Raw genomic sequence first — 25,040 nt, 5'->3', positions numbered from 1 at the left:
TTTTTTTAACTGTTTTTTAAGAGATAACAAGTGGGTTTTTTATGATTTTATTTATTTATTTTGAGAGAGAGGGAAGGAGGGACAGAGAGATGGAGAGAAACATCAATGTGCAAGAGATACATGGATTGATCTGGCCATCTTTCCTATTCCTGAGTCATCCTGATGTGCCAGGCAGGTGATGAATAACACAGTGAAGCTGCCCCCTTACCCAGCGAGACCAGGTTCTAGTAGGTCTCCAGCATCACGTCCCTGTACAGGTCCTTCTGTGCAGGCTTCAGCTGCTGCCACTCCTCCTGGGTGAAGTCCAGGATCACATCCCTGAATGCCACTGACCCCTGTAAGAGGAAGTGCAGACCATTCACTGCAGGGCCCTTTTCACAGAGGCCGGGAGATGCAGGCCATAAGGGCTGAAAGGATCGGGAAGGCACACAAAGTGCACCTGATGTGGTGTCTACAAGGTGCAGAGCTCTGAAGAGCCTGACCCCTCAGTGTCCTTGGTGCCTAATACACTGGATGGTCCTCAGATGGGCAAATAAACTAGGGGCTGGTTACTAGGAAGACAAGCAATGGAATTAAATAAAGAGCAAAGTACCTGAAGAAACACTTCTCCAAAGAGGATATACATATGGCCCACAGACTGATAAAAAATACTCAATGATGCGTGGGTCACCGGCCAGCAGTGATCACTGAACGCTGTGGATGGCTCGACGAAAACACGCGAGAAAAAACATGCACAGAGACAGACTAGTTTCTGTGGAGAAGTAGGGACGAAATGGCCACCCCCCCCCAGTGGGGAGCACGCCGATTTACCGTCCATATCTGCTTTTATTGGGCTCATTTTGCATAATAATTCAGGTAAAGTATAGTACTCATTAGGGGGAAGTAAGGAACCATAGAAAACAAGGAACTCTGCCGGTCTATTTTGAGTTGGGGTCAAAGAGCTGTAAGATTTTGAGGAACAAACTAACTTCCTCCTTGGACCCTTCTCATTCAACTGAGAGCATTCTAAACAAAGAAGGTTTCACAGTAATTTACATATTCTTTCTTAGGCTTGATCACCCCGGGAATCCACCCTTTTCAGCACAGAGCTGCACCACCCTGTCATTGTTTCAGGCTTAGGTGGAGCAAGGGAACTAAGGCAACCAAGAGATAAGGAGATTTTCTCCCAGACGCTGAGAACTCAGACTATGTCAAAGCCGAGGAGCAAGGGTCCATCACCCCCTTTTGCTGCAGCCCCCCAGTCCTTCTTTTGGGGGGCCTCCCAGAGCGATCGTGCCTGTCTTAGGTCATTCCCCCCTTGGGGAATCTTACCTGTCTTTGGCTAACCGACCAAGCTTTTTGGGGTTCAGTTATGAGTAAAGCAGCAGAAGCAGCACTCCTGCCAGGGAGATAAGCTTTTGTCTCCTTGCTGGCTTATGGTTCCAAGGGCATTCCCTTAGCCTTAGCCTAGGAGGGGGTTTCAGCTTCTGATACCAGTCAGGGCAGTTCCCAACAACTCAACATCAGTACTCATGAGAGAGCTGGAAATTAAAACCAAAATGAGATGTCACCTCTCATGGTTCAGACAGAAACCCCCATAATGGAACTGCAATCTGGTCATTACCATTTTGACAGGTGCCTGAGCAACAGCAGCTCCTGGGGATGTCCAGGAAGCTGCAAGGTGCAGTCTGTGGTTGGGACCATAGGAGTCATTCGATGTGGGGGCAGGTGGGTCAAGTCCTGAGGCTTAAATGGCAGACGAAGCACTGAGGTTGTAGACACCATGAACCTGTGCATGAAATGAACATGGCTGAGCATGCGGTAGGTGACAACATGACATGATGACAACAATGTCATCACCATGAAACCTGTCGCTCACTAGGTGGTTCATGTGAGCTAGGTTTTAGTCTAAGCCATGTTACCAGTTCAGTTTTGTGTTGAGCTCCTGAGTTGAAGTGCTAACCCCCAGCACCTCAGGATGGGACCTGATTTGGAAACAGGGTCATCACAGAAAGAGATAGGATGAGGTCATACTGAAGACCAGTGGCCCAGAGCAGGACTGATGTCCTTATAAACAGGAGAAAACTGGGTGAAGGGGCACCCACACAATAACACGCTATGTGAGGGTGGGAGTTATGGTGCCACAAGCCACAGTAGCTGCAGAAGCTGGGAGACACGCTGGGAAGACCCTTCCTTGGAGCTTCCAGGGAGGGCATCGCCCTGCCAATACTTTCGTCTCCAACTTCCAGGCCCCAGAACTTGAGAAAATAGATTTCCATTGTTCAAGCCTCTGTGTCTCTGGTGCTTTGTTACAGCAAGTCTGAGGCCAGAGCAGAGTAACATTATCTGTCTGGGACCATGAACCACGGCTCACCCTCCCTGAGAGGAGGCCTCACCTGCGGGCCAATCCCTCTGTGCTCCTAGTGCCTGCCAGGAACTCTGGGCTCACTTTGGCCTCCTCTGTCTTGCAGCCGCCACTATGTGATGAGGGAACAGTACAGGGGTGGTCAGTGGTGAAAAGTTTGGGCTCAAGAGCCTGCAATGGAATCCTGGCTCTGTTCCCACCCTCTTGGCTGTGTTTCCACGGACAACTGTCTTAACCTTTCTGAGCCTGTTCGTACAATGGACCTCCTAGTAACAATTTCCCCCTTTCTATCTGTTATGAGGTCATGCGTGTGTGATTCCACAGTGTGGTGTGGCTACGGGAAATCTCAGAAATGACAACTACTACTCTTATCGTTTGATTAATTGGACATTTCAGATATATTTTCTATACTGAATATATGCTTACTGATTGAGTATATGCTTACTGAAAATAAGGGAGAGAATGAAACATCAGTGTGAGAGAAACATCAATCAACTGCTTCCCGAACGTGCCCTGACCTGGGGATCGAACCCTCAACCTTTTTGTGGAGAGGACAACGCTCCAATCACCTGCTCCACACAGCCAGGGCAATACTTTCTTTAAAAAAAAAAACTACTTTAGCAACCTGAGGCTTGAAACTGCGGGTCCCTGGACTCACCAGAAGCCCCCCCTCACAGTGGGCATTAAAAGGAAGACCTGGCTTCTGCCGTGCCCAGCACGGAAGTTCTCCCACCCCAGGGCGGGGGGGAATGGGAGGGAGGGCTCCTGAAAACGCCCGGTGCTGGGCCCCTCCCCCAACATAGACTTCCCCACCCCCACCCTGAGTTTCCTCCTCGGCCCTGCTGGGGTGGGGCTGAACATTGTGCATTACTAACAAGTCCCTGGGGTGAGGCTAATGATGCTGTCATTTCTCTCTATCAGGACTTTTCCTGATATTTCTATGGCATCAAGAGACAAAGATCGCCCTTATTTATTCCGGAGGCTAATGATTCCTGGTGTCGATTTTTAAAAAAAGGAAGAGGAGGAGAGGGAGGAGAAGCTTGAAGCTGGGGGGGGGGTCGGGGCGGGTACTATTTATTGTTTCACAAAACCCCTCCGCTGCAGGAGCAGCAGGTCCAGACCATCTAAAATAAAATGCAATGCCACCACCTAAAACAAAACAAAACACATACTTTAGCCCTGGCTGGTGTGCCTCAGTGGATTGAATGCAGGCCTGCACACCCAAAGGGTCACCGGTTTAATTTCCAGTCAGGGCAAATGCCTGGGGTTCAAGACAGGTCCCCATTTGGGGGCAACCAATTGATGTCCCTCTTGCTCATGGATGTTTCTTCTCTTCCTCTCTTTCTCCTTCCCTTCCCCTCGCTCGAAAACATAAATACAAAAAAATTGAACCCCTAAATCCCAATAACACAAAATGACAACTGTCAGGAAATCCTAATGAATGTTGGTGAAGGAGGAAACCAAGGCAACCATCACAGAGAAGGTAACAGTGGAGACATCATGGTGCAGCTGCGTTGGAAAACAGTCGATTGTTCCTTCAATGGTTAAACATATTATTAATGAAAGACCCATTAATTTCTTCTCCTACACCCAAGAGAAATGAGAAGCTCAGACAAAAAACTGTACATGAATGTTCACAGTAGCATTACTAATAACAATCAAAAAGTGCAAACAGCCCAAATGTACATCACCTGATAAATATGTATACACAGGGTCTACCCGTATGGCGAAATAGTATACGGCCATGAAAAAGGACATCTGCTACAACATAGAGGAACATTGAAAACATGATGATCAGGGAAACTAGCCAGATACAAAAACCACATGTTGTGTGATTCCACTGATAATAAATGTCTAGCCCTGACTGGGTGACTCAGCTGATTGGAACATTGTCTATACAACCAAAGGTTGAGGAAGTGGTCCCCAAATGGGGCTCAAATGAGAGGCTCCAGCCCATCGATGTTTCTCTCCCGCTTGCTCCCTCCATTCCCTTATCTCTAAAAATAAATTCTTAAAAAAAAATAAAAACCTTCAAGAATTCTAAGACTCTGAGGACCAACAAAGTATTATATATATAATTTGCCCTCCTGCACAAATGGTGAATAAACATTTTCTACAAAACAAGCCTCACTAATACCATAAATGATGCTACTCAGGAACACATCACATGACATCAGTTTTCACCTGCCACAAGGATAGTTTATAGCACCTGTTTTTTATATGCAATGAGCAGAATCAGCACCTACATTAAATACTGGCAGCCCCTGATGCACACTGGAGGGAGAATAAACTGTCCCGCCCAATAACTCTGAAGACTTATGAAGGTCCTTAAAAATACCCACCCCAAAGTTCCTCTGCAAGGAACTGCCGAAGAAGAAATCATAAAAAGCCCTGACTGGTGTGGCTCAGTGGACTGAGTGCCAGGCTGTGAACCACTAGGTCTCCTGTTCGATTCCAGTCAGGGCACATGTCTGGGCTGCGACCGGACCCTCAGTCAGGAGTGTGGAAGAGGCAACCCATTGATGTTTGTCTCCTGCAATCATGTTTCTCTCTCTCTGTTTCTCCCTCCCCTCCCCTCTCTAAAATATATATATAAAATCTTTACACAGTTGGTCCACCTTACATAATTTTAAACAAAGAAGAAGAAGAAAAACCATACAAAATGCAGGAGATTTATGCCCAGCCCTGACAGGGTGGCACAGTTGGTTGGAGTGTTGTCCCATATACCAAAAGGGTGCGAGTTTGATCCGAGGTCGGGGTGCATGTGGGAGGCAGCTGATCGGTGTTTCTCACATGTGTTTTTTCCTCTCTTCCTCTCTCCCTAAAAACTCAATGAACATATCTTCTGGTGATCATTAAAAAAAGAGCTATACCCTTAGACTTTATATATATATATGATTTATAATTATTTACATAATACAAATTTATATATAAATATATATTTATACTATAAAATATATATTAATTTGGGAGAGAGAAGCACATGTGGTTCCACTTATTGATGAATTCATTGGTTGCTTCTCAAACATGCACTGACCAGGGATCAAACCCACGACCTTGGCATATCAACGTAATCCTCTAACCAGCTGAGCTACATCTGCATGTTTTTTATCATAAAGTATTTCTTCCATAGAAGGAAATTTAGAGAAAAATACCACAAATAGCCACGCAGTAAAACATAAAACATTATGGCCACAGCCAGGGACATTCACTGGTCCCTCACCACAGGTGTCCTCCTCCCATCCCCCTCTAGTCCCCTGGGCATTCAGTGCTATCTGCCTCAATGTGAAGGTCCCTCCTCCAGCACACCCAGCCCGGGCATCTACCATACTTCATCAAATGTGTTTAGGCCCCCACTGCCCAGGTGCTCACTGATACCTCCTGTGAGCCCCTAGTGAAGAACAGGTCACTCCTGGGTTACCCTGTCCCCTGCAGTAGAAAAACACCAGTGTCAGGATAGTACTCTCCCAACTCAGGGTGGACACAGTCCCAGGAGAATGGGCCAGGGGCCAGGGGCCAGGGTCTGTTGAGAACTGCCCTGCAGCTATAACCCCCCAAGGCTAAGGCTGATTAAGAGACCTTGAGACCATAAGCCACTTAGGAGACAAAGCTTATCTTCCTGACGAGGGCACCACCTCTGCTGCCTTTTATTTCAGCCTCCTTGGCCCTGGGCTGATGAATGGTTAGCCAGTGACAGTTTAGATTCCTCAGGGGAGGAATGACCTAAGACAGGCATGGTCACGAAGTGGTCCTCAGAGAACTCGGGGGGCTATAGAAAAAGGGGGTGATGGACCCTCACCCTGTGGCTTTGACATAGCTTGAGTCCACATTCTGTCTGCAAGAAGTCTCTTAATCTCTTGGCTGCCTTCTTCCCCCATCTGACTTAAGCCTCAAACAATGCTGGGCAGGAACAGGCGGCTCCCTGGGGAGATTAGGCCTAAGAAAGAATGCACAAAATCCTGTGAAACCTGCTTTGCTGAGAATGCCCTCAATTTTCTGATAAAGGGTCCAAGCATGAAATGAGTTTCTTTCCCAAAGTTTTATGGTCCTTTAGCTAACTGACCCTGACTCAGAATATGTTAGGTCGGAGTCATTCAAGAAACCCGACAGACGCAGTGAGCTAAGGAGCAGGGTTTATTAGTGGGAATAAGAGGGAAATGTGGAGCCAACCCAGGGAGGCTAGGACTCGCTTGGTTGTTGTTAGGGCAGGGTTTCTAAGCACAAAAACCCGCGAAGGGTAACTGGTTGTGGTGTCAGAATCTGATTGGCCAGAGCTGGTTGCTGGGTGCCGTTTCTGCTGACCATTGTTCTTGATACATCTTGTCAGGCTCAAGTTAAAGCTGCACCCTGTTATGCCAGATTGGCAGACTCCAAACCCCAATCTTAGCCAGGCATCTGTTTGTCCTGGGTGGGGTTGGCAGTCAGTTTCCTGGGCAGGCATTTTCCCAGGCTACAGTTTTCCTGCCTGGTGATTTTCCATTCCTCCTAGGCCTACCTAGGTCTGTCAGAATAAGCCCTCATACTTCTTTGAATGTTATGTACTGTTTGATCCTTACAGCCTGACAATTATGAATGAGGACCTTCCTTGAAGTCACGCTCCCAGAGAGCAATAAAAACCTGTCCAGGAGAGGGTTGGGGTGTTCTCTCACTCAGACAGTGGCCATGCTGTCCCTTTCTCCACAGGACTTCTGCAGTCCATGTGATTTTGTTTGTCACACCCATAACACCACAGACACTGCTGGCTGGAATCCGCATTAGGGGTCCTAAGGGAGTTTATGGGGAAGAGGGTCATTCCTGCCCAGAAGCCTGATTCTTAGGAAGCAGGTGTGAGAGGGTGACATGACTCATCAGGGCCTTCGTGGTCAGCAACTGGGTGGTCATCCTTCCAGTGCCCATGGTGACCCGAGGATGGGCAGGGTGTGTGCAGGGGGAGAAGAGAAAGGCACCCTGAGAGAGCAGGTAGAGGCCCAACCCATGACACAGACAGGTCAGAGACACACTACTAGAAGACAGGCAGACAGGGACACGCACACCTGTTAAGAGTGAACACATGTCACAGCTTATGGTATGTAAGGCACTCGACAAACGTTTATGTTTTAATCGTTCTGACACCTTACAAAGTGGGTGCTATTTCCACTCACCCCATTTCAAAGATGAGGAACCTGAGGCCCAAAGACATAAGCCACTCATTATCAAGCACACTACCCAGAGTTACAGTCATATGAAGGTGGGTCATACCGACAGACAAGAGTCTAGCTCAGTCTGCCTCTAATATTAGAACAAAACTCTAGAAGCTTATCCAGAAACCTGGAGTCTCCTTAAATAAAATGTTAGCCACAGCCAATACATTCTTCTACAACCCAGATTGGGAAAGAGAGGCCAGGGCTCAGGAGAAGGGCATTCTTAGCAAAGCAGGTTTCACAGAATTTTGTGTATTCTTTCTTAGGTCTGATCCCCCGCCCTGCCCCGGGGAACCGCCTGTTCCTGCTCAGCATTGTTTGAGAAGGAAAAAGGAAGGAGGCCAAACACGCCCAGATTCTAGCAGCCCTTGAAGGACAGTCAGATACCACTAGCCCTGTCAGGCCCACTGCCAAGGAGACTAAGTGTTTTATATGTCGAGAGACAGGGACCAGGCCAAGTAATGTCCAAACTTGACAAGTCACCTCAGGCAGTTAAGTGCACAGGTACTGTGTCCTGTGGGCCAAAGGGCCCCTGGGCCTGAGGCTGAGACTAACTTGCAAATAGTAACTCTACCGAAGTTCCTGTGCCAGATGATCCCACCTGAAGAAGTCACCACTACTGGACCGGAGCCTAGGGAATGTGTGGATGTGGCAATAGGACGGTAATTTTCTTATTGAGTACTAGAGCCACCTACTCTGTCCTTGCTTCGATCCCCAGACCTCTCTCCTCACAATCCTGCAGAAAAGCCTGCAACTAGGACTTTCTCTTTACTTTTACAAATATTTTATTTATTTATATTTAGAGAGAGTCAGGAGGAAGAGAGAGGTTGAGAAACATCAGTGTGCAAGAGAATCCACCGGTGGCCTCTCCCATGCCCTCACCTGGGGATCTGGCCTGTAACCCTGAGGATCATACCAGCACCCCTTTGGCCCATGGGCTGCAGCTCATTCCACTGAGCCAAACCAGACAGGACCTCTTTACACTTAAACAGACAGACTCACAGAGATGTAAGACACAACTAACCTGGGCTGATGTCCCTCAGGGGTTTAGGGACAGCTCTCATTTACTGAGGCAAGCATCAGCAGAGGACTTAAGGGGCCTGTCAATTGAAGGGATAGCCTAGTAATCAGATATGTAAGTGACATACTTACCTATTCCCCCCACAGAGGACCTGGGCTATAAACATGTAATACACTAAATTCTCTTCCACCATTAATCTAGGAAAAATACAAAAGGCATTACAAAATACAGAAACAAACTTAAGTCCACCAACACATACAAATCAAACCAGGAGCCATAGTCTATTTAAAAAACCTAGAAGAACCACTATTCTATGTCTCAACTATGGCCCAGACAAAAGAGTCCACTTCAGGTCCTACTCGACACCCCAACTACAGCAAAGCTCACAGGAATAGCCCCTAGGTCCACCTATCTCACATTAAACCTGTGTCTTGTAAGTCCTCACAGGAACCACAGCCTGAGACATATGCTTATGAGGCCATTGAGAACCTCAAAGTCCTCTTCAAGAGACAAAAAACCTGTTACAGATAAATAACACAACAACTAGGCCTTAATAGAATTGTCTTTCTCATATTTCTAACACTCTTTCCACCAGCCTGTCAATATGCTCAGGCTCCTCCCCCTGAAAGGAATTTTTCTGTCACTATTGGATTTAACCCTTGTCAGACAGAGTCCCATGTTGGGAACTGCCCTGCCTGGTATCAGAAGCTGTAACCCCCGCCAAGGCTAAGGCTGAGGGAGTGGCCTTGGACCGTAAACCAGCAAGGAGACAAAAGCTTATCTCCCTGGCAGGAGTGCTGCTTCTGCTGCTTCATTCATAACTGAACCCCAAAGCTTGGTCAGTTAGCCAGTGACGGGTAAGATTCCCCAAGGGGGGAATGATCTAAGACAGGCACAATCACGTGGGAGGCCCCCAAGAAAGGACTTTGGGGGCTACAGCAAAAGGGGGTGATGGACCCTCACTCCTTGGCTTTGACATAGCCTGAGTCCTCAGCGTCTGGGAGAAAATCTCCTTATCTCTTGGTTGCCTTAGTTCCCTTGCTCCACCTAAGCCTGAAACAATGACAGGGTGGTACCGCCCTGTGCTGGAAAGGGCGGATTCCCGGGGTGATAAGGCCTAAGAAAGAACATGTAAATTCCTGTGAAACCTGCTTTGTTTAGAATGCTCTAGTTGAATGAGAAGGGTCCAAGGAGGAAGTTAGTTTGTTCCTTAAAGTCTTACAGCTCTCTGACCCTGACTCAAAATAGGCCCTCAGACTTCCTTGTTATCTATTGTTTGATCCTTACTTCCTAGCAATGAGTAATGAGCTTTTACCTGAATTCTTATGCAAACGAAACCAATAAAAAGCCTCTCCGGAGGGGGAACGGTGTGCTCTCCCCACCAGGGAGGGTGGCCAAGCGGTATGCTCCCCACAGGAGGAGTGGCCCTGCTGTTCCTATTCCCCCACAGGACCTGGTTGTCTCTGTGTATGTTTTTCTCATGTGCTGATGAACATTCACAGCCAAGATGGATACTGCAGGCCGGTATCCTCCACAGTCCCAGGTCTTCCGCTCCACTAACCCTTTTGTCAAATGTATTGGCTCCAGGACACAACAATTACTATCAACACCTGGGACCTGAGGCTTTGGACATCTATTCAGGACTGATATACAGGCACTGCCCTCCACCTCCTCTGCTGGTAAGACCGCAGGGTGAACTGCTTCCTGCACATGGTGCAAGAGAACAGCTTCTCCCCAGTGTGGGTTTGTTGCTGCTCCTTCGGGGATGAGCTACAGCTGAAAGCCTTGACACAGTCCCCACACTCATAGGGCTTCTCTGTGTGGGGTTTGGAGGGGGGACCGAGGCTTGGAGTACCAGAGTGTTTCCCACACATGGTGAACAGGTGCATCCCTGCTCCTCTCAGTCTTTCCGATCTTGGTGGGGCTGTCATGGGGCTTTGGTGGACGAATGCCTCAAATTCACAACATTCAGGGGCTAACGCTTGGTACATGTCCAAATACCCTAGACAGGTCCCTGGGCTTCCCTGTTGCCATCCCACCGAGCCACCCTGTGTCCTCACTCCTTCACAGGTGCAGCCTCAGGCACCATTCCTTGCAGGTCCTTCTGCAACCATCGCAACGGCAGGTCTGTCTTCCCAATCGTCCTCTTGTGGGTCCAGTTCTCCCACAGCAGGTCTAATCTCCAGGTCAGAGGGGAGCGAGAAAGATGGCAATACACATGTAGTTAACCACGCTGGGAGGGAGGATCTTCCCAACACACAGTAAGGCACAGCCTGAGAGCAGGGGACAGCCTGTCGTGGGGACAGAGGGAGAAGGGAAGCAGTGAGCTGAGACAGTGAAGTTGAGGGACATGAGTGGAGAGCAAAAAAGATCCCCTTGGGAGTGGGTACAAAGGCGGCCGGCAGAGCCCAGAGCTAGGAGGAAAGACCCTGAAGAGAAAGAGGAAGAAGACAGGCTTGGAGGAACAGATCCAAGGGTCCCACAAACCCAGTGAGGGTTCACTCCACCCAGCTCCTCATTTCCAGGCCCAGTTCTGCACGTCCCCAGACTGCTGGGCTTCTCAAGCCATCGCCTTTTATTACACAATAAAGTAAGAGCTGACTCTCCTGTGGGTGCTGGTTGTCCTCTGTCTCCCCACTGGCCAGCCAAGCTCCCTGCTTCCTATGCAGCCCAGGAGCAGCCTGGCTATGGCTGCTGGCTCCTCACCCTCCTCTTTGAACGCTCCCTTTGTACCTCCCTGTTGACCACGGCCACTCCAAACCCCTCCTGTGTGTGTCCCATGGGATCCTCAATTTCTGTTTCTAGTCTGGGGGGCTGTTTGGAGCTCTGGACTCTGCACATGGACCTCACAGTTTATCCAAACATTTGAATACTGTGAGATCTTACAAAAAAATCTCATAAAGAAATGAAGATCCAGCCACACAGAGCCCTCCTTCCTTGGATGTAACAAAAAAAGTGAGAGTAGTAAGTAGCTGTCCCCCTTACCCCACTTAAGTTCCCACAGGCCTCACAACCCCTGAGTTTGAGACCCCTCCCCTGAGTCACAGGAGCCTGGATTTCAGTCTCTTCTCTATGCTGACCCCTCCTAAATGGATGCCCCTCCCAGACCTCCTCTCTGAGTTCTGCTGAGGAATAATCCAAGGCGTACTGGGCACCCTGCTTGGGAATTGCAAACCTAACACACTGGATGTGAGTAATAAAGAGAGAAAAGCTCATCAAACAGACTAAGCAAAGCAAGACACACAATGACCGATACTGTACAAATCCATTCTTACGAGGCAACTAGAACCATCAAATTGATAGAGAGAGTAGGACATGGGTGACAGGGTTTGGGGAGGGGGATGGGAAACTGCTGTTTAAAGGGGACAGATTGTCAGTTGGGGGCGATCGAAAAGTTCTAGAGATGGACAGTGGTGAAGGTTGAAAAACAATGTGAATGTACTTTATGCCACTCAACTGTACACCTAAAAATAGTTAAATGGTCCATTTTATGTTATTTATATTTTATGACCATTAAGAAAATAAAATTTTTTGAAATAAAAAAAAATAGCCCAAACCTCCAGGGAATGGCAGCTCGAGATTTAATTCAGCTGCCAATGTTCAGTGATTTAATTGATTATGACTATGTAATGAAGCGTCCATAAAAACCCTGGAGGACAGGGTTTGGAGAGCTTCTGAGTTTGCTAATATGTGGAGATCCGCTGAGGGGACTCCCTTGGAGAGGGCTCCCTATACATATCTTCCATCTGGCTGTTCCTTTTACTGGTAAACTAGTTAGCCCTGAGTTCTGTGAGTTGTTCTATCAAATTAATCAAACCCAAGAAGAAGACTGTTAAAACTTAATTGATAGCCAGTCAGCCAGAAATATAGGTATTCAATAAATGTTTGCTGAATGAATGAATGAATGAAACTAAGTACCAGAGACACACATTTTCTGATTCAAAGTGTGGAGCCCATAACACACCTGGACCTTCTCCCTTTATGGAAAAAAGGCCCAAATAAATCCAAGTATTTATGGGGACTTTCTGCCATCAGGCAACTCAGGGATCCTGCTGCTTCTACCTTGTAGCTCCACTGTTTCACTTCTGGGTCTCCATGTTTGCTGCTGACTGGCAAAGGAAGCATGGAAATTTACATACTGGCTCCTGCCTAACTACAAATGGATGTTCCAGGAGAAGAGAAAAACAAGATGTCAATAAGCACTTGTAGTCACTCCCATAAGCTGCCATAGAGTAGGTGCTTAATAAAACACAACTATTACAATTTGTTATGAAAAAAAATATTAAGTAGTCATCCTGGAATCACCCCTTCCTTCCCACCACCCAGACTGTTAGCAAAAGCTACTGCACAGGAGAACAGCTTGAACTGGACCAGACTGACACACCACTGATGCGGATCCTGACTCCTGGGTCTGAGGCGGTGTGGATGAAATACAAGACAAATTCACACGGAGGAAAACGGGCAGTGTAGCTTCTCTCTCCAGAGGGGAACGCCCCAACGCTTGCCTTGACAGGATTTTATTGGATTCAGTTTGCACAGGAATAAAGCTCATCAATCATTGTCAGGCAGAAATTATTAAATAGATAACATTCAAAGAACTCAGGGTTTATTCTGAGTCAGAGTTAGATAGTTAAAGGGCCATGAAACTTTGTGGAACAAACTCACTTCCTGCTTTCACCCTTATCATTTAAATTGAGGGTATTAGCAAAGTAGGTTTCATAGGATTTTATGCATTCTTTCTTAGGCCTGATCACCCTAGGGAACCCACCCTTTCCAGCACAGGGCTACACCCACCTCCAGCATTGTTTCAGGCTTAAGGCATTGTTTCAGGCTTAAATCAGGCAGGGGAATTAAGGCAGCCAAGGGATTAGCAGACTTCTTGCAGACAAAATGAGGACTCAGGCTTTGTCAAAGCTGAGGGGCGAGGGCCTATCACCCCCTTTTTCTATAGCCCCCAAGTCTTTCCCTGGGGTCCCCGTGACCATGGCTGTCTTAGGTTATGGGGGGCTCTGTCCACAGGGCCTCCCCAGCCGCCACAGATGAGAATAAGTCTACCAAGACATGATCTGCTTGGGGAGGAAAGGTGGCCGATTTCTCAAAGGAGAAGGACCAAGAACCTTTTCCTCAGTGCGTTTTTATTAGGTTCGTTTTGCAAAGGAATACAGGCAAAGCTCATTAATCATTGTCAGTCAGTAAGGATCAAACAATAGATAACATACAAAGAACTCTGAGTCAGGACTATTAGCTAAAATGCTATAAAACTTTGGAAAATAAACTCATTTCCTCCTCAGACCCTTATCATTTAATTAAGAACATTCTTAGCAAAGCAGTTTTCACAGGATTTTATATATTCTTTATCAGGCCCAATCACCCAGGGAGCCCACCCCTTCCAGCACAGGGCTATACTGCCCTCTGTCATTATTTCAGGCTTAAGTCAGGCAGGGGAAGTAACACAGCCAAGAGATTAGGAGACTACTCACAGGCAGAATGAGGACTCAGGCTTTGTCAAAGCTGAGGGGCGAGGGCCCATCACCCCCTTTTGCTGTAGCCCCCAAGTCCTTCCCTGAGGGCCTCCACATGATCATGCCTGTGTTGGATCATTCCTCCCTTAGAGAATCTTACCTATCATTGGCTAACTGATCAAGCATTGGGGGTCAGGCAGGGTGGAGAAAAAGGAGCAGAAGCGGCACCCCTACCAGGGAGATAAGCTTTGCCTCCTTAGAGGATTATGGTCCCAAAGTTGCTCACTCAGCCTTAGCCATTGTGTGTGTGTGTGTGGGGGGGCAGGTTACAGCTCCTGAAGCCAGGCAGGGCAGTTCTCAAAATACCACCACTACCACTGATGCAGCAGCCTCCCCCACTCTGTACAGCCCACTGTCCACTCTGTGGGAAGAGGAGCTCAGGAGTCAGACCAAACCCTCCAGCACCTTCCTAGTACCCTGGGGATCAGGGGTAACACCTTCCCACCTTCCTGACTCTTCTGTGCCATCCAGCCCTACTAGTCCTGTGGTTTCCCTTTGATTTCCTTGTCCATGCCCAGTGCTTCCTGCCTCAGGGCCTTTGCACCTTCCATCCCCTTGGCCTTCCCATGGGAGTCCATCCTCAAGCTTCATTGAGCCTTTGTCCCCCACAGGGAGACCTTCTCTGTCCACCCTATGGTGGAAGGAAGATCCCACCAGCTGTTCTCCCATCTAAGTCATTATGAGACGTCCTTAGAGTGCTCTTCCCCGTTCTGTGCACTGCCAGCTCCTACAGTGGGAGGTGAGCTCCATGAAGGCAAGGGCCCCATCAGTGCCTAGCTCCCGCACAGTGTCCAGCACATGGTAGGCACCTGATAAACCTTTACTGGGGTTCGATTATGCGCTAACCTGGTGTAAAGCAGCCCTTACCGCATATGAGTAAGTACTGATAAGATTATGCCAATTATCTCTCCACACCATGCTCCTCTCCTTTCTTGGAGAGTAAATAAAAACTTTATTCTAAAAAAAAAAGATGAAAAAAAAAACCCTGATTACACCAATTTTATAGACAGGGAAACCAAAGCTGTGAGAATGGAGCCACACCCTCAAGGTCACATAGCACCTTCTATCACGCAGTCGAATCCCTGAGTAACTATCTGGCCTCATGTCACTGTCTCACCCCAGAGTAAAGGATTTGAAGAAGTATGTAAGGTAGAGTGATCCTCGTTTTGTGACCCTGAGGTGTGGGGGTGATGCTGGATGTCAGAGCAGGTGGCAGCCTAGAACATGGAGGCTCAGGGTAACTTTCCAGACAGCAGAAGGAAGGGGGGCAACAGTGGGTGTGTTTGGGGCCCATGCATCTGAGATACACCAGGGACAGAACTGGCCTGTGGCTACAGAAACTGGAGAGAAGAGTCTTGGTTGGGAACATGGTTGGAACTGCAATCCCCAAAGAAAGTAATTGATAAACTGGACTTCATCAAATTACAAACATCTGCTCATAAGCAAATGGTGCTCCAGCATCTGGGTATGCACGTTCAAAACGGCGATGGTATGTGGTGATTGAAGGTGACGTGACTCGGTGGCGGGCACACAATGTAACATACAGATCATTTATTGTAAAATGTTCCCTGAAAACCCATAGGCCTATTAGCCAATGTCACCAAAACAAATTTAATTTAAAAACAGTGATGTTAGCCTCTTTTACATCATTCACAACAATTAACTCAAAATAACCTGAAGACCTAAATAAAGAGCTAAAATTCTAAAAGTCATGGTAAAAATAGGAGTAAATCCTCATGACCTTTGGTTAGGTAATGCTCCCTCAGATATGACATGAGAAGCACAGGGACATTCACAGCAGCAATGACACTGATCACTCATGAGGTGGTTCCCCTGTGCCAGGTTTTAGTCTAAGCCAGGTTTCCAGTTTGGTTTCACACTGAGTCCCTGTGTTGAAGTGCTAACCCCCAGCTCCTCAGGATGGTACCTGATTTGGAAACAGGGTCATTGCAGGTGTATTGAATTAATATGAGGTCACCCTGGGGAAGGGTGGCCTCTAAGGCCGTAGGACATCAGTCCTTATAAAAAGGACAAATTTGGCCACAGAGACACACACACAGGACACTCCACTTGAAGATGGGAGGTATGGTGCCACAAGCCACAGGACCAGCAGAAGCTGTGAGACACTCAGAGAACAGACACATCCTTGGTGCCTTCAAAGAGGGCACCACTCTATGGGTACTTTGGTCTCAGACTTCTGGACCCCAGAACTGTGGGAACCAGATTCTTGTTCAACCCTCTGCATCTGTGGTGCTTTGTTAGATCAGCCCTGCACTTGAGCAGAGTACTGTATCTGTCATGCACCATGAACCACGGCTTACCCTCCCAAAAGGAGGCCTCACCTATGGGCCAATCCTTCTGTGCTCTGAGTGTCCATCAGGAACTCTGGGCTCACCTTGGTCTCCTCTGTCTTGCAGCTGCCACCATGTAATGAGGGAACAGTATGGGCTGGTCAGTGGTTAACAGTCTGGGCTCAGGAATCTGGGAGAAAATCCTGGCACTGCCCCATACCGTTGGCTATGTTTCCTTGGACAACTGTCTTAACCTTTCTGAGCCAGTTTGTACAACAGACCTCCTAGTAATGGCCCCCTCTGCAGCTGTTACAAGGTTAAATGAGGTCATGTATATGTGACTCCACCGTGTGGTATGGCTGCAGGAAGATCTTGGAAATGGCAACTATTTCTGCTATCATTAGATTATTTGGACATTTCATGTACATCTTGTATATAGCTCTTATTATGAATACTATTTTGTTTATTATTAGAGCCTTTGCTTCATTCATCCTTTGAGAAAGCCCAGTTAATAATTTTTTCTTTAACCACTTTATTGAGGTATGTCTGGCATACATAAAGCTGTATGTATTTAAGGCAATACAGCGTGATTAGTTTGCAAGTAAGTACACATCTTTGGTTCGTGGGCTGGTGCTCAATCCACTGAGGCCACTAGCCAGGCCTAGCCAGGCCTAAGTATGTACACACCTTTGAAATCATCAACACTAACAAGGCCACAAACTCATCCACCACCTCCCAAAGTTTCCTCCTGTCCTCCTTTATTTTTGTAGTTATTTCGTATTAATTTTTAAAATATAACTTCTGCTGAAAGTCTTACCTAAGTCTTCCCTGCCTAATGCAATGATTCATAAAATGTTTACCAGGCGGGCTACATGCACCGAGCAAGGACACCGGCTCCTGCTATGACACAGATGAACACCAAAAATGTGAAGCTCAGTGAGAGCAGCCAGACACAAAAAGCACGTGTTTGTGTGATTCCATTTATAAGAAATAACCAGCTCTGGTCAAGTGGCTTAGTTAGTTCAAGCACTGTCTGTACCACCGAGGTTGTGGGTTCTGTCTCCGGTTGGGGGTGCATATGGAAGGCAACCAACTGATGTTTCTCTCACATCAATGTTTCTCTCTCTCCCTTCTTCTCTCTCTAAAATGTGTAAACATATCCTCTAGTGAGGGTTAAAAAAAAAAGAAAGAAAAGAAAAGGAAAGGAAAGAAAAAAGAAAAGAAAAGAAAAGAAAAGTCCAGAATAGGCAAATCCAGAGGCAAAAGGTAAACAACCGGTTGCAAGGCGCAGGGAGTAGATGGGGAGGAATGAGGGCAGGACTGCAGCTCTATTCGTGGTAATGAAAATACAGGGTGGGACAAAAGTAGGTCTCCAGTTGTTCCTTTGGAAAATAACACAATAATTAATAAATAGTAATACAAAAATAAAGTCGGCATTTCGAGTACACCCAACTGATACATCTAATTTTGCCCCACCCTGTATTCTGAAATTGACTGTGGAGATGATGCACAACCAAAAACCAATGAACTGTACACGTCGTGGTGTGTGGGGTACATTTCAGTAAAGATGTTATAGAGAGGACATGACAAACCAAAGCTTGTAGGTAAGGGAACTGACATTTATACAGCAAAAATTCCAAGTGGATAGAAAAGATTCTGAAGTTCACTGTTAACACCCAAATGATAAATGGAAAAAAGGAAATGTGTAGGTGGCAAGTGGCATGCAGATAGAAAAGTGCTTTCTCTGCTCAAAGACAATGGGAGACACCAGAGGGGGAGAGACCAACAGAATGTACTTTAAAAATAGGCACTGCTTTGGGACTTTATAAAATGAAATAAGTTGATACCCTGACTGGTGTGACTCGGTTTGTTGGGCGACATCCCACAAAGCGAAAGGTTGCCAGTTCCACTCCTGGTCAAGGAACATGCCCAGCTGCAGGTTCGGTCCCCGATTGGGGCATGCACAAGAGGCAACCGATTGATGATTCTCTCTCACATGGATCTTTCTCTCCCTCTTTTTCTCCCTCCCTTCCCCTCTCTCTCAAAAATAAACAAATAAATAATATAACTTGAAAAACAAAAAGCAAACCAGGAAGAATATTTGCCACAAATATGTACACATACACACACATACAGAGTCACCTAATCAAACTCTGTTTAAGACATTCAAGAATGCTACGATTCCTGTAGACCGGCAAAGCATAGGATAGATAATTTATCCACCTGCAGAGAGGGCCAATAAATATTTTCTAAAAATCAAACCTCACTAATACCACAAATGATGTTACTCAGAAAGAGATCATGTGACATCAGTTGTCACCTACCATGCAGGTTTATACCACTTGTCACTTATATCAAATAAGTGCAGTAAACACCAAGAAATGGTCCACTTGAAACAGCTGGCTGATGGGAGCATAAACTGTTCCAGCCAAGAACTATGAAGATTTCTGAAAGGACTTAAAAATACCAACCCCACCCTTCCTCTGCAGGGAATTGCACCTAAACAATCATACAAAATGCAGGGGAAAGATGCATCCCCTGCCCTTTGGAGCGTTGTCCTATGCATCAAAAGGTTGTAAGTTCAATCCTGGGGTTAGTCACATGCAGCAGGCAACCAACTGATGTCTCTGTCACACTGACGCTTCTGTCTCCCTTCCTCTCTCTCTAAAAATCAATGAATATATCCTTTGGTGAAGATAAAAAACAAAAAGATTTATGCCCAGCCACATTTATATAATTTATTGATTTTAGAGAGAGGAAAGGAGAGGGGGGGAGAGAGAGACATCAATTTGTTGCTCCATCTATTCATGCATTCATTGGTAAATTCTTGTATGTGCCCTGACTGGGTTTTGAACCAGCAATCTTGGTATATCGGGACAATGCTCTAATCAACTGATTACCTGGCCAGGGCCATATATATATTTTTTAATATAAAATATTTCTTGCATAAAAGGAATAGCCACCTACTAAAACATCAAAAACATCATGGCAACAGTCGGCGGGGGACATGCATAGGTCCCTCCCCACAGGTGTCCTCCTCCTGTCCCCTGGGCATTCAGTGACATCTATCCACATCTCAAGGTCTTTTGTCCAGCATGTGCTGCCCAAGCCTCTGTCACAAATGATGGAACATGATTAACCCACCACTTCCCAGGTGTCTACAGGTGTCTCCTGAGAGACCCCAGCATGGAACAGTTCACTTCTCAGCTGTCATGTCCCCCGCAGTTGACAAAAACCATTGTTAGGACAATAATCTCCCTTCTCAGGGTGAACACAACCCAGGAGAACAGGCTGGACTGGGGCCCTGAGGGAGGCTCAGATGGGCAGAGGGTCATCCCTGCCCAGAAGCTTGACCCTTAGGAAGGAGGTACGAGAGGGTGACATGACTCACTAGGGCCATCTTGGTCAGCAACTGGGTGGCCAAAAAAGGGGAGAGGGGCCAGAGACCACCCCTCATCTTTCTCTCCCCCCACAGAGGTCTGGTGGCCAGGGGCCTCCTCTTGGCAAGGGAGCCAAGAGCCAAGAGAGTGAGTCCTTGGTTCTGAGGACTTACATAGTTGGTAGGATAGGTGGGGAGGGGGGAGGGAGTTACATTTTGATTGAAGGGTAAAGGTGGTGCCAGCTTTCCCTGGGAGACGTAAGTTCCCAAAGGTAGGTATGGGTGGGGGTCTGTTAGCCCAAATCCTTGTCTTGCTCTAGACTCTATTTGACTGGGGCAGGCAATTAACCAAAGTTCTTTTATGGGCTTTTACTCTGGGTACTGTAGACCCCTCCCCTTCCCCCTTCCAGGCCTTGAAATGAATACACAGTCTCAAGGTTTTCCCTTTCCTAGCTAGTGGAGATGATACACACAGATTTACAAGGGCTCCCCGGCTTCCAGCACAACCATAGTTTTGTTTGTTGTTTGGGATGCCTGGCAGCCTTATCAGACCAGGCTCAGAATTACTGGGTCAACTGCGTGAGACTTTGCTTTCAGCCTCCTGTATTAAGTTCTTTGTTAGACTACAATGGCGAGGGCCCTGCCTTTATTTCCCTGCTGGCAGCTCACTCCTAGCTGCTGCAATGCGTTACCTGGCAACCAGAACACTAGCCTTTGACTAGCAACAGCAGTGTGGTCCCAGAGCTCTTTCTATGCTGTCTCTTGCAACAAAGCCACCCTCCATGTAAGAGTCGTCGTAACCTGTGTAGAATTCTTGGCTAGTTTACTTGAGCAAAGCTGATGACAGTTGCTGGGAAGTGAAATCTCATCAGATTGAGAAATGCTCGGAAGAACCGCAGTTTAGCACCTTATTATATATACTACCACCAAAGGAGGAGACATAAGGGTGTTAGGGTCACCAAATGTCAGGGTGCACCCCCCCCCAATGAGGGATTTGAAAGAATTCACAAAGAGAAGAAAATGCAGAGGGCAAAGTGTTTTCGCTTTGCAAGAGTGGGAAGGGGTCTCAGAGCGTCAGAGGCGGTTGGCGGGTTGGCGAAAGTCGGGGCTGTCAGTTTCACTACAGGATGAAGGGGAAGGGGAGCTGTGGCTGGGCAGTTGGGGCAGTTAGCTGTGAATCAGGAGGTTTCAGGCGTCAGTGCAGCTTCGGTTTGTTTCACTGTTCTCTTTGGGTTCAGGGTCCAGGTGCTCGGGTCTGGTCTGGCCTGTTTGTGTAAGTTTTACAGTACCTGTGTCAGGTGGTGGAGTGGGGGAATGCTTTTAATAATCTACCCAGTCCTAAGAATAGAGGCTCAGAGAAACAATAGTTCATTATGCCTGGCGGGCTCAAGGAGAGCGAGAGCTAGTGCTGGTATAGAGGGCCTTTTTTGTTCTTCGAAGGGCGTTACATGAAACCCGTTGGTGACAGAATAGGGAGGCAGGAGAAAGCAAAGTGGGGAAACCTCAGGGACTGCACAAAAGGTAAAATGATAGGCGCATCTTACACAATGACAGGTGGGTACAGGATAGTAATAGTCAACAATTCACAGGGCAACAACAACGAGGGGATTTGTGATCTCAGCTCTGGTGCGGTGGTTGTGCCCAAGGGCAGGAAAAGCAACATTACCCCGACATTCTAAAGGTATGTTATCATAGATGCAAAAAGAGGACAGGCTCAGTGTAGGTAAAGACGGACCTTTGTCAGGGAGAAACATCTGCCTTGGACATGACTACCCACAAAGAACTGCTTTCAGTTAATAAGTTTTAATTTCAGACTATCTCTTCCATTGCTATAGCTATACAATACTCATCTAGACTGGATCTGTATATGATTCTATGAGGAATTGTCAGGGAAGTGTTCTTGGACTGGACATATTTGCCATAATGGGTTCTTTATAACAGGTGTTAACCAAAAAAAAAAAAAAAGTCTCACAGCTTATATTGAGAGTGAAATCAGAAAAGCAGATGTTCTTGCTGCCTGTCACCTACCAGACCCAATAAGCAGAGACAGGGATTGAATCTTTTTTTGGGGGGGGTAGGGTGGGGGGGATTGAATCTTTATGCATACTTTATTCAGGTCTGAGATCTGAGAAGATGGCCGGTTTGGCCCTGGCTGGTGTGGATCAGTGGCTCGAGTGCTGGCCTGCCAGCTGGAAGGTCGCAGGTTTGGTTCCCTGTCAGGGCACATGCTTGGGTTGCCAGCCGGGTCCCCACTCATGGGCCAGCAGGAGGTAACCAACTGATGTTTCTTTCCCTCTCTTTTGCCCTCCCTTCTGCTGTCTCTGAAAATAAATAAATAAAAATCTTCAAAAAAATGAAAATAAAGAAAGACGACAGGTTTGTGCCCTAACAGACTGTCTTTGATTTCATTTTAAACTGACCTTTTTTTGTAAGGAGAAGAAAAGCATAGGTAAGAGATTTAGAATTCAGAGAAGAGTTAATCAGATAAAACCTGCAGCATTCTTTCAGCTCTTGGAGGGGCTGTGGTCTTTATCTGTGTCCTGGGCGGCTCAAATGCCATCTTGATTGCAGCGTTCCTCCCTAGGCACAAAGGTGGGACTGCTGATGGTCTCCTGGGGTCAAGGTGGGTCATACCTTCAGTTCCTGAAATAATGCATTTTACATGCATTGATTGCTGTGCTTATTAGCCATTACCTGAAACTAAAATTTTTCTAACATTTAAGTCCCCTATCAATACTAAGAGAAGCCCAATGTGTGGCCAAGAAAACATTACCTCCATTATCCTAACTAATAATTAGAATATAATTGTCTAGTAGTGTAACCGGAAAAGACACCAGGCTGTCTGTCACTACCAAATCCAATAAGCAATGACAGCAATTGAATCTTTTATGGACGCTTTATTCAGGTGGCTTGTGATCCCAGAAGATGGCGGGTTCATACCCTAACAAACCAACTTCCCTTCTCTTTCATAGTCAGGTCTTTCATAAGGGGGTGGGGGAGGACAAATAAGGTACAGTGAGAGCTTTGAAATTCAGAAGCTGCAACATTCCTGTCCTGGGCAGTTAGCTGATCCCAAGGGGGAGGAGTGGTCGTTTGTTCTCCCTGGAACAATGGTTCGCATCTCCCCAGGCAGTAATCTTCTATCAGTGCCCCAGGAGGCCGGCTGTTTTCCCAGGAGCCAGGATGGGCCTTATCTGTAGTTTCAGAAACAAAAGCTTAACATACACATTACTTGCTAGACTTATAACTTCTTACCTTCAGCTAAAATTTTCCAAGTCTTGAGTTCCCTATCAGTAGGTGACAGAGATTAGCAGGTACCCAAGTTAATTTTTTTTTTAAAGATTTATTTATTTTTAGAGAGAGTGGAAGGGAGGGAGAAAGAGAGGGAGAGAAACATCAATGTGTGAGAGAAATATCAATTGGTGGCCCCTTGAATGCCTCCAGCTGGGAACCTGGCTCACAATCCAGGCATGTGCCCTGACTGGGTGGGAATCTAACCGGCAACTTTTTAGTCTACAGGCCAGCGCTCAATCCACTGAGACACTCCAGCCAGGGCCTGAGTTAAATTTTTCATATCAAATAAGGAAGGGGTTCTGGGGAGACAGATATTGTTTCCATTAGGAAACCATAGAGAGGATGATAACATTATAAAAATCATTCTATGAACATTCTATTGATAGGAGCATCAATTTGTGAGCATCCAGGTCTTGTGGGCATCTTCAACATTAACATGGTAACCTGACAGTGAGGGGAATTTGTGTTCTCAGCTCTGGTGTGGTGGTGGTGCCCAAGGGTGAGGTAGAGGGGAGGGGAAGAAGTTACCTTGACATTCTAAAGGTATGTTTATCATACATGCAAATCTTGCTTCATGGACTCATTTTGACCTTTGTCTAAAAAAATGTGTTTGTTTATTTTACAGACCTAGGCAGGCCTAGGAGGAATGGAAAATCACCAGGCCGGAAACTACACTGTGGGAAACTGCCTGCCTGGAACCCTCCTGCCCACCCCACCCAGGACAAACAAATGTTCCGCTAAGATTGGGGTCTGGGGTCGGCCTATCCGGCATAACAGGATGCAGCTTTAACTTGAGCCTGACAAGATGTATCAAGAACAATGGTCAGCAGAAATGGTACCCAGTAACCAGCCCTAGCCAATCAGACTCTGATACTTCATGGGTTTTTGTGCTGAAAAAACTGTGCCCTAAGAACAACTGAGGGAGTCTTTACGTCCCTTGGTTGGCTCCACTTTTCCCCTTTTTCCTTGCTAATAAACCCTGCTCCTTAGCTCACTGCATCGGTGCAGTTTCTTGAGCAACTCTGACCTAACATCATTAACTGTCAAAAAAAAAAAAAAAGCCCTGGCTAGGTGCTGGGTTGTTTGGAATGTCATCCGGGTACACCAAAGGGTTTCTTTTCTTTCAGGTTTGATCCTTGACTAGGGAGTGTGCAGCCAGCAACACATTATTTCTCTTTCACGTCAGCGTTTCTCTCTCTCTCTAAAATAAAAAATATATGCTCAGCTGGGGATTAAAAGAAAAGAAATAAAAGAGTAATTGTAAAAAAAGGGACTTGGGGACAATCAGTCCCCCTCTGAGAGGTGGAGATATGTACAGTCTTGCTTGTCTAGATTCCTAACACCTGACACACAGCACATCAACAACTGTATAGAAGTTGGAGCCAGTCTGAGTATTCATCGCCAGCAGCTCACACCCTGTTGTGATGCGCAGGAGCGGGCCAGGCCCCAGGGCCCAAGCAGGCCTTCAGAGCCTTCAGTCAGCAGCCATTTTACCAGCATTCACAGAAGCATCTCAATGAAGTAACAACCTGTACAAAAATAGTAGTATTTCTTCTACTGCTCTCTCTCTATATATTTATAGAGTTATATATAAAAGTATATAGATATACTTTCTTAAAAACACAAATAATACCCTCTTATAAAGATGTGTAGGTTTCCCTGTCTTTGGACACCTAAGAACTAACTGGAGGCCAAGAAACATGGATTTGGAGAAATCTGCGGCCAGCTTGCTCCCTGCAGGCTCAAGACCAACCATCCCACACAGGCCCTTGCTGGTGTGGCTCAGTGGATTGAGTGTGGGCTGTGGACCAGAGAGTCACCGGTTCAATTCCCAGTCAGGGCACATGCCTGGGTTGTAGGCCAGGTCCCCAGTATGGGGTGTGCGAGAAGCAACCACACACTGATAGTTCTTTCCTCCTCTTTCTCCTTCTCTTCCCCTTTCTCTAGGAATAAATAAATAAAATCTTAAAAAAGAAATCCTACACAGGAAAAAAAAGAAAAGCAACATG

At 46.7% G+C, this 25,040-nt stretch overlaps 1 non-coding gene across 1 annotated transcript; it reads left to right on the top strand.

The window, feature by feature from the left end:
* Positions 1 to 24,663: 24,663 nt before the first annotated feature.
* LOC123826923 lies at positions 24,664 to 24,796 on the top strand. The gene has a single exon (XR_006787144.1). It is a non-coding gene; the product is annotated as a small nucleolar RNA SNORA38 (small nucleolar RNA).
* Positions 24,797 to 25,040: the final 244 nt, after the last annotated feature.

The sequence above is a fragment of the Phyllostomus hastatus genome, unplaced genomic scaffold (genome assembly GCF_019186645.2).
Source record: "Phyllostomus hastatus isolate PE091 unplaced genomic scaffold, TTU_PhHast_1.1 phas_contig_133, whole genome shotgun sequence".
Classification (NCBI taxonomy): Eukaryota; Metazoa; Chordata; class Mammalia; order Chiroptera; family Phyllostomidae; genus Phyllostomus; species Phyllostomus hastatus.
Note: the sequence above shows the minus strand (reverse complement) of the source record. Positions and strands in the feature narration are given on the sequence as shown.